Below are 11,196 nucleotides of genomic sequence, written 5' to 3' on the forward strand. Positions count from 1 at the left end.
GCGTGTAAAGGTTGTAGTTCACCCAGCTGAAAGAAGTTGAGCGCGCCTGCCGCAGATTTGATCAAGGAACTTGTTACAGTAGAATTTTTGCGCATTCTGCCAAACTGCCTGAAGTCAAGTCACATATGTGCTTGCCCAGCACTGCTCTCCAAACTACCCTCTTCCAAGTAATTTTCAAAGTTGAAGCTGGTGTTAAACTCAAGTTTCATGATACAATTTGAATATATCAACAAAGTTGAAATGGTAATTTGGCCACCGTTACGATTATAAAAGCTGACGTTTCGAGCGTTAGCCCTTAGTCGGAGCGAATACGGGAATTGTGGGTTGTGTGTGCTTTTAAAGGCAGAAAAAGGAGCTGCGTGATTGGTGGGAACATGGCAACGAGAAAAACACGAATAAATAAGTGGAATGAAAAGCGTTCGTTGATACCTGTGGGTATCAAGTTTCATCATACGACTAGAGATTTCTTTAACATCATTATGCATTCAACTCAACTTGCCCGTCTGTTGCTACTTCTCCTACTTGAGAAGTAGCGCAATAGATGTCGGTAAAACGGACAGATGTCCAATTATTTGTCTGAGAAAACATACACCGGAAGATACCTCCATACTTCTAAAAATTTATCAACTTGATACAGCAAACTTTCTCCTGGTTCCTAGTTTACCCTCATCAAGCGCCCCGAACGTTGCTTTTTCTGGGTAAAAATATTTCCTATTAGGATGACTCTACACACCACTGATGCAGCAACCGAAAAGACGGCGGTGTTCGTAAAAATATTCATTTCCTTTAGGCAGATTTCACTCCATCACAATTATCAGGGATATTAAGGGTGACCACACCCTCATCTTTTTTTTGGTGTTCCTTGATTTGTCTCTGGAAAATAACCTGTTACTGTGAATCTCCGCGATGTATGGCTGCACTGATCTTTCTGAGGGGTCAACTTATTGTATTGAGGTCTTCCTATTCTTCTGCGAAACCTTTCTTCTGATCTGACTGACAACCTAGAGGAGGGGGATGAGAGCCTACTTGGGTCAGTTTTTCCTGGGTATTTCCGTCGGCCTCACAGAGCCCCTTCTCCATTTTAGTCTATTATTTAGCCAATTATAGACCACGTCTTAATCACTTCTGGTGATACTATAACAACCAGTTATAGTACCATATTTTAACTATTTTCAAATCCCTACTTACCATAATTTTCTCCCCCCCCCCCCAAAAAAAAAAATTTCTGCAAATCTGCAACCCCATTCAAGTAATTCAATTGAAAATGCAACTCAAACTCAGTAGCAGTCAAGTCGTGAAATACTATCCCATCCTACGGCACCTCTTTATCAGAACCTCCCCCCCCCCCTCTCTCTCTCTCTCTCCGGGCTGACAACGCGACACTTACGACTACAGTTGAGGACAGTTACCATATACTTGTGGTGTTCCTTTTTCTCTGGAAAACCATCTGTGGTCGAGGGTACAGCTGAACGACCACTCCGTCCTTTCTGAAGATTCAGTGTATTGTAGACCCCTTTTAAATTATTCTTGTTAGTATCTCCATTCTTCCCCACGCTCTGAATGGTGCTGAGGCAAAGAGAGCAAACGCGACGACGTTGACATTGTTGATCAACGATCGCGGAAGCAGATGCACAAGAAGTAACAGTACTGGGGGAATTAGTCTGCAGTGAGCTGGATATCGTTCACAAGCTGTTATTACTATAAGGTTTCTTTTTCAACAATACTACGAGAATCTTAGAGCTCCTCTTTTAAGAATGTCATCACAGTGGGTAGTTTTACGATTAATAAGCGATAATTCCCAGATCAAAGTTAAAAGCGTCTAAAATGGCGGTAATTAGCGGCAGAAAGACCAGCAAGCACGGATTCGAAACAAATATACTTTGTTACAGAGTTGCAACTTTAATCTAGTTTTAATGTTGCCTCTGAACTGCATGACTTGCGTTCAGATTTTCTTTTGGCTTCAGCAAAGTGTGAAGTTTACCCTAATCCTTCGCTTGCCTTTCACGCGCTTGCGGAGTGTTGGAGGAACTGCCCAAACTGCCAAACTGCCTGAAGTCACTCATGTGCCTGAGTAGTTAAGGGGTTACCCTAGCTCGTGACCAATCAAAAAGATTAATTGGTTCAACCACATGACGCAAATGGAGCAATCAGCGTTGAGTATTGGTGGCACACGCCCAAATTAAAAATGTAACGCACAATGTGTTACGCAGTCACGCATTAGAAAAATATGGTCAAATTGCCACGTAAAAGAAGTCTTATTATAACATAGCGCGCGCGCTAGTCCTATCTAATTCCTATTGCGTCAACATGAACAAAATCTTTATGTACGCACGGCCGAGCTCAATAAAATGACGTGTGCAGTTTCAAAATAGCTGCAAAATTTCCGTCGTGTGATTTCCTTAAGTTAAAGTTTCGGTAAGCGATATCAGTAAATGGAAGACCAACCAAACTTTTCTTTGGCTTTCGACCTTCCCGCAAGTAGTCAAGCCAACAAACACAACGAAAATTAAACGAAACACAACAGGCCCGTTTCCCGAACTTATGGGAACAGGAGCTGGAGAAAATTTTAGCTGAAAGACATTGAGCAAGAACTAAGAAGACTACAAATTGGTCTGTGGCGACTTTTAAAGGTAAACGTCTCTGTTGATGACGTTTGTTTTGGTTACATTTGTTAACTCTACCGAAAACCATTTAATTACAAAATCAACAAAACAATCGGAGACGCCAACATTTCGGGCAACTTTCATTTAAAAACACATTAAAACGTCATTCAGCGCCCAAATTGTTTTCGTATGTTGTAAAAGTATTGTTTCATGCTTTTAGCTGTGCGTATATCGAGCTATCAATGCACTTGGGAAGTTTGGAGAGCAAGCGAGAAGTTGGAGTTGCTCTCGGCTGCGCCTCGAGAAACTCTTAAGCCCTGGTCAAACGGCGCATGATAGTTGAAGCGCGGGCTTCCGTTTGACCACCAACTAAGCGAAGAAATCACTTAAATAACGACGAAGCAGTCCCTGAAAACACAGAGAAAGCGACTAAATTTGGTTTGGCCGTGTTTAAAGGTAATGGTAACCGGGAGTTTATCGATGAAAACCAATGAAAAAGGTTTAGTTTACAAATGCAAATAAATCTTACGTAACCTCACTTGTTCACTTGAAAATCAAAGTTGAATGGTATTTTGTACAGAGTGGTTTCAATTATAGAAAGAGTTTGCAACACCATTTGAAGAAATTTCGCCACCAGAGCTAAACAAATGTCTTCAGAAATTTTATCTGCCAGCGAAAAAACGAGACGGCAGTTTTTACAAAAAAAAAAAACTCACTTACCGCGATCCGAGCCGCGTTAGATCGTTACGCGCGGGAAAATGTTGGAATCGTTGCTGGAATGTATGAATTAAAATCAATTTCTGGTGGTGTACATTATCTCAATGTTTTAGTATATACTAAGACAACTATTCACCTCAGTGTCGGTGGTTAGCGGTGGATATTTACCGAGCCGCGAAGCGGCGAGGTAAATATCCACCACTAACCACCTTCACTTCGGTGAATAGTTGTCAACTATCATTCATTTTGAGCTTGTTCAAGTCCTTCATGATGGTCGATGAGAGGTTTTCTCGTTTGACCACACGTATGTTAGTTTATGATAGTTTTTGGTGAGCTGTTTTCCCCGAAAATCGGCGGGCTCGTTTAAAATGGCCCGGTTTAATCTCAGGCCCGATAGCGGTCAATATTTCCTGAAATGTTTCAAAGTTCATTCGCAACGGTTCCTTGTAAGCGGCAGTGTCCTCCACTCGCAATTCTTCCACCAATTTCAACATCTCCCTTTCGTTTCTCCTTTTAATCCCTTCCTTTGTCCGTCCTCTCTTCCACCAACGCTCTCCAGATTCATCCTCCGTACACTCCTCCAACAAATCGGTTACTACTAAGCAAGCTGCCGCCCTCTTTCGTCGTGATAAATTCATACTTCAACAAGTTTGTTTGTTTCACGCAAAGCCATGTTTGTGTTCACATTTTACGCGGAAAGAGCCTGGAACTAGCTTCTCGCGTGACTGCTGGTGAACTATCATTAACTATCACGAACTTTGTTTGCCGTTTGACCATGCGAATGATAGTTGGTGATAGTTGATGATAGTGTGAAGAGAATCAACTATCATCGACTATCATGCGCCGTTTGACCAAGGCTTTACGCTTCTCTCTTGCTCTCCAAACTCCCCGCGTGCATCCATAACTCGATATACGCACGCTAAGCATGAAACAATTCTTAACTATTTGGCGCCATGTTACAAGATTGATAATATGCGTATGATGTACGATCCTTGCAGTAGAGAGAGCTATTTATGCAATAGCGAAAATCAGACCTGAAAAAAATGAACTTCATATATTCATTATATTCATTGAACTTCAAATATTCATTGTATCTAATTAATAATATGGATGAAAAAATTTCTCAGTGCTGATTGGTTAAGATGAATGCAGTTTTCAGTTAATTCAGTGCAGAAGAGAGTTAATTCAGTGCAGAAGAGGGTTAATTCAGTGCAAAGAAAGAAACAAACCAGACATTCTGATTAGTCAGAATGATTGGTCAATGTCAAGGTCAATGTCAACGTCAAGGTCAATTTCAAGGTCAATGTCACTTGCAGGGTTTTAATAGATTATTTTTGCACGTGATGCGCGCGCTTTTCTTCTGCGTAGTTATGAGAAGCTACCTCGTATTTTTTCATGTATATTATTAATAGATAATCACATTATTTTCTCGTACAATTTGGAATAAATAAGCACTTGTAAATTTTTTCAAAGACCACAAATTGCACTCACTCTACGGGCTCATGCAATTTTGTAAGTCTTTGAAAAAATTTACTCATGCTTATATATTCCAGATTGCACTCGGAATCATGTGATTACCTATACAAAATCAATTTCAGCAGAATAACCAATAAGAGTTGAGTGCCATCTAAAAACTGTAGTGCCAGACAACCGAGGAGTATGATTTAGCATTTAAGTTTTCTCTTACGCTGTAGAATTTTAGTCCTTTGTGAAAAAGTCCAAATCGAGTCAGTGCAAGGCATCGTCAAGCAATGATTATGCAAAAAAGTCGCGCACACTTAAAGTACATATTTGCATACCGCATACCAAATTGTTGACTTGTGAATAAACAAGGTATTGTCTACTTCTCTGCCCAGTCAATATACTGGGTAGACAGCCAATGAGCATTTAGCTAAGATTAAATAAGTACCTTCAATTAACAAGCTTCTATTGAATAGGTCTTTACCATATCCTGGGTTGGATAACGAAAGGGCAATTATCTAAAATGTATGAAATGATTAAATCTTGAAACAACTCGAATATCGCCGCGCCTCATTAGTGATTGTATAATTCATTTCGTGCAAAATCCACGTTATGTAAACGATACCTCTCAGAAAACACAAGGAAATATTAACCCTCAAAGACCACTCAAGTAAAAGCAGCAACTGCCTATAGCAAGGTAAAACGCGAACGACCAATTCGTCTTTGGTGTATGTTCTGTAACTAATTGGGGAGTTGCGCGAGTTCTCTGGATCAATCACAGAGCGAAGTCTAGCAAAACCCATGCACTTCCGGATTGGCTTTGACATTAAAAAAAATGCTCTAAAATTATTCAGTTCGCAACACTCGGACCGCCCTGCAAAAAATAAAAGCGGTTGCGTGGGCATGACTTCTTAAGAGAGGTCTTCTCAGCCTATTTTTGTCTTGCAGAGCAGGCACATGTTCTGAAGCAGCTTAGCCAGTGGGCTAGATCACCATGACTCGAGGTATTTTTAGTCTCCGTTTGGCTGTGCTTTTGTTTTACATTTGCGTGAAAGCCTTTATAGTTTAAAGAGCTAAGAACCGCTGGTACACTGAATAGTATGACACCTAACATTAAAATTTTACACATTTAGTTAGTAAGTAATTACTTATTTATCGTATAGAGGGTGGCACATAACAGTGCTATAAACTAATTAACTGGTGGCCCTATGTCCCATTCTATTTGAATAATCTAAAATCATGCGAGTAAGAAACCTATACTTATATTTGATAAATGTAAGATCCACCTTAACACTATACTAAAAAAAGTTTGGATGGCAGAACTTAAAGAACTAACTGTGCTCCTTTCGCATATTTTTAAAGGAATTCCATTCCAGAGCTTTGCCCGACGACCTTGAAAAGTCCCATTCCCTTCTGTTTCTCTGTTGTACAAAGGGCGCGTTAAGTTGTGGTTCCTACGACAACTGGGGGATGGCACTGCTGTAAGAGTTTGATTTTCTGGGTAGTAGCTGGGTTAGGTAAGTCGGACAGTCGATTTCTCCGATACGCCTAAGCATTAGTTTGCACTTCGACCCTGAACATCACAAAAAAAATGTTCAAGTACCACTAAACGCTAAACCCTATCCAGACCCTCTTTAAAGAGATGTTCCGTCGGCTAGTTCCATTTTCACAGCCTATGGTTATTTATTCGCTTATATCATGTTAACCATAGAAGCATAAAGAAAAAAAACTACCTTAGTTTAGACATCAATATAATTTTACTGAGTAGTTTATTCAGTCTTTACAACTGAAAAAGTGGCCACCGGGCTCTTTGAAAATACGAAAAAAAAAAAAGGACGTGGAAGAGCATAATTTGCACATAACGAAAATCTTGTGTAACGGGGCAATTTTTCTGCAAAAATTGGAAAAAAGTCTCATTCTGCCTTGATAAAAAAATATAGAGACATTTTCAATCGAGTGTCGAAAATAATCCAGAATCGCTTTGTTTTACTTTGCTTTGCTTTGCACTGTGATTGGTCTAGAAAACTTGCACCATCATCTTACCCAATCAAATAAAAAAACTTAAACCAATCCTAACTTGGTCACTCGCGTTTTTCCGCTCCTCAAGCAGGTTGATAGTTTTTACTTCGAGTTCTTATTGGCTAACGATAATGTTAACCTTAGTTCTGATTAGAAGATGCGATTACTTTGGTTTTGGTTTTTCGACACTCAGTTGATCACAACTGAAAACTTCTCTAGAGTACAAAAGTTCAAGTAAATGCCAAGTGGCCCTGGTCAGGGCCAATGTACATCAACGAATCACGTTTTAGGAAAAATAGCTGTACACACTAAATATCTATTCCCAGGTCTCCAATCAAAAGTAGATGTCAAGCAGAGTATGGCTCAGGGTGATAGCGGACATTCTGCCAAACGAGTGCAGATTATGGCAAGTGCCCCAAGAGCATTTAATACTGAACCATTCCAGGCGGCATTTTAGCCACTGATAAAAAATACCAGCCTCCAGCTCGAGCATGTTAAGTTCAGCGGAAAGAACTAGGCGTGCTTTTTCGTTGGAGAGACGATCTTCGTGGTATGAAATTGTGAGAGGAAGACTTCCGCGTATTAAGTTACCGTCGCCATTGACACCAGCCCGAAGGTTGAGCACTGATACATATCCATGGAGAGAAGCTGTCACTGACAAAGAAGGCTCAATCTTAAAAGATCCAAATAGCCAACTCAGCAGCAGGTAAATTCATAGTGACGTCATCATATGTATCATAGGTCATTTGCATACTTATTCGTCCATAGAAAACGTCCTGGCACACAATGAAAATTTGAGCCCAGAAGAGCCGATTTTCTTAAATGATCTATATAAATCTTAGCTCTTTCAGGGTGATATCTGAAGACATATAGCCAACAAAAGCTTGTAGAATTGCTAGATGGCAAAGGATAGTATTCGGAGAAAAATCTTGAGTTTTAAAGCATCTTTTCTAATAGTGTATCTTAGGCGGAATGAGATTTTCGGTTGTGTGAATTGAGAAATACAACAACAAAAAAAGTTTTTGTTATCGTTGTTGTGCTTCGTAATAATAAAGCTTTTATAAATCATATTAGGGTGCCGAGAAACCCAAACAATGATGAATAAACTAACAAATAAAAGAACAAGATAATTAGCTAACCTTCACGTCATAGCGGAGCTGAGGTGTCAATGTGTTTGATCCAGGGCGAAATTTGAGGGTAAAAGGTATCCCTAGTTTGAATTCCACACCAAGGGAGATGATGAATACTGGAACTCTTATGTCCTGTCACAAATTAAACCAAAATTAATCAGTGAATTCATGAATTGAACCAAGATGGATCGATGCATCCCAACAGTTAATCACTTTCCACAGCCAGATTAGAACGAAAGATCTCAACAATGGGTCCTCGCCCTCTTCCAACAACGTCCGATAACCTTACATCGACGTCTCCATTCAGTTCCTTCTGCTAACGCATGTAGTTATCTCCTTATCTCTAGAAATAATTCATTTTCCAGACATCTCGAGGGTCAAAATCCCTTTTACGACGAAGATCGATTGAACACTCTTCATCAATTTCCCAAGAGCAATCGCGCGTTACCCGTACGTCATAAGACTCACGCAATACGATCACGCCATTCTGACGTGACCGTCCCAGATTAAGATCTTTCAACTCCGCTATTTCGCGACACGGAGCCGGTAGCGAAAATCTTTTTTCGTTATAAATATATTTTTTTCTTTGGATATTAAGGATAAGGCAGCTCCCTCTCATATTTCTTAAGGTATCTATCTTTATTTTCTTCATATAAATAATAACACACCTCCCCTCTTAATTCTAATTCCCGTTTCGTGACACTTCCGTTCAGTGTACACACACTTGAAATTATTATTTTTGTTTTTTGTTTTTATTCATTTAATTATTTTTCTTTTAATATACATAAGTATTCTCTTCTGTATTAGCACCGCATTCTTTCTTTCTCTACATGAGCATTGCATTCTCCTCCGTAATATCTCCGGAAAATTTTTTTAAATTGTTTACATAAGTTGTCTCTTCTATTATATCTGAAATTTTTCTTTATTTAGTATACGTATTTAACTCCCTCTATATTATCAAAACTGTATATATATATATACAGTTTTGATAATATATATATATATATATATTTTGATAATATATAATATATATATGTGTATATATATATATTTTTTTTTTCCTTTGGAATAGGTTCCAATCACTTTCTTATTTCTCACTATATTTGTGTAGTTTTTCTTGCTTTCTTCAACAAGGACTCGGCACGAGGATGTCGCCTGGTACCAGGTTAGAAACATCCTCGCTCGGTTCTGCTTTCCCCCTGACGACTCACAACCATAAGGAGCCTTGGTGCCGATGCATCCTTCTCTCCTCACCCGGCCGGTTTGATTTCCATTTCTCTCCATCTTTGAACAACTTTTATAGACACTTCAGATCTTCTTTCACCACTCCTCGATCAACACTGCTCCTCTTCCACCTATATCCTTCCCATTCCTACAGTCTCCTCTCAATAAAAATAATTGAAAAAGGAGAATACTTTATTTTTATCAATAATCCTTTTTTCCTATCCTACTCTATAACCCACTTTCCCTTCCTCCAATCAAAAAAAGTGACCCCATTCCACAAACCCTAGGCAAACCCTTGCCTATGACTAACCTTTACCCCACCACAACCCTACCCCTAACCCAACCCTAATCTAGCACTAACCCTAACCCTAAACCTAATCTAACCCTAAACCTAATCTAACCCTAAAACCCTAACCCTAACCCTAACTAACACTAACCCTAACCCTAATATAACTCTAACCCTAACTATAACCAAAACTCTAATATAAAATTAGCAATTTAACCCTAAACCCTAAATGCTTCGCCCCCTCTTTCTAATAGTTACTCTTATATAATATTTTAACTTCATTTTATTTTATTTTATTTTATTTTGATTTTATTTACTTACTTATTTATTTATTTATTTTTTTATTTTAATAATATATAACATATATTTTTTACAATTTTAAATTGAGTTTAGGAGCGTGCTGTTGTCACAGAAGTCGCTCCCTCAATTTTAACACCTAACTTTCATGTTCATTTTACACACTCATTCCCACCCTTGCATAAGCTTGGTTCCTTTTTTTACCCACTGATCACGAGTTTGCTGATCGGTGGAGTGGGAACCCATTTTCATGGGATCCCATACATCAACACCAAGGGAAGCCACAAAGGTTGCTAGTGAAACTACTGATTAATATATTTAATACTATACAAACGAACTGCACAGGGTGCAACGAGTAACCCAATCGCATTTAAACCACCACTAGTCCCACCAGCACGATCTCCATCGTCAGAAGACATCAGCCTCCAGTTCATGCAGATATTCCTGTTGGGGGAACGATTTGCATCATACCACATACTGATTGGAAGACTTCCGTGTATCAATCGTCAGTCACCGTACACCCCAGCACTTCTACGTGCAGAACTTCACAAAGTGGCTGTTACTGACGCAGTGGGCGTGATATCAAATAAAGACCTCGTTCAGTATTAGGCTGTTGCCTTCTGAGACAGAGCTTAAGGAATGGTCATCATTTATCGCCTGGGGGAAGGTTGGAGAACTTTGGTTGTACATGGTTAAATTTATAAGTGTGATCCCTCCCTAAGGGAGGATCGTATGGTTTTCAGGTGGAACGGAAGGGAGATCAGTCGTCGCTAACAGATTATAAACGGGGGAATATAGAAAATTGAGTGCCAGTTAATTGCCAATGAGGGCCGGGAGAAGATCATATATATATTACAAAACAAAACAAAAAATTCGGGAAAGGAACAACATACACAAAAGGATGCGAATAAATGGCGGGAAAACACACGCGGGTACATTCGGCGCAAAAATCGAAACAAAGGGCGCGATGATCTATTAGGCAATTAAAATTGCTATCGCCAACTATTTTGATAAATTCTCTACCTCAGTTTATTGAAATAGTTCTGACAAACAATTGATTTGTTTAAAAAATTAGCAACTTCTAAATCAAAACGAACTTTTCAAACACCCAGTAGTGATATGCCATTTGAAACCAATTGTGAATTGGTCCCCTGTTTTATCATTGCATTAGCTGCTTAACATGTAATAACTTTGATTATTCATCGGCTGCCTATGATGTTTCCCGCTTTCCTCTGATTAGTGATTAGGTATTCCATAGCGATTACCTTGGCTTTGTTTCCTCGTAGCCAGGTGAAAATCACGACAGGTCTAAGTCGAGCCAATTTCTCTTTCTCCTCACATGCAACTTCGGCTCGCTTTTCTGTTGCCTGCCAAACAGGATTAAGAAAAGAAAAAACTTCATAGCTTCGCAGGTTGCCATGTAATAAATCAACTGCATCTGCATCTGTTTTCATTAGGG

Source organism: Stylophora pistillata, chromosome 5 (genome assembly GCF_964205215.1).
Source record: "Stylophora pistillata chromosome 5, jaStyPist1.2, whole genome shotgun sequence".
NCBI classification, from domain to species: domain Eukaryota; kingdom Metazoa; phylum Cnidaria; class Anthozoa; order Scleractinia; family Pocilloporidae; genus Stylophora; species Stylophora pistillata.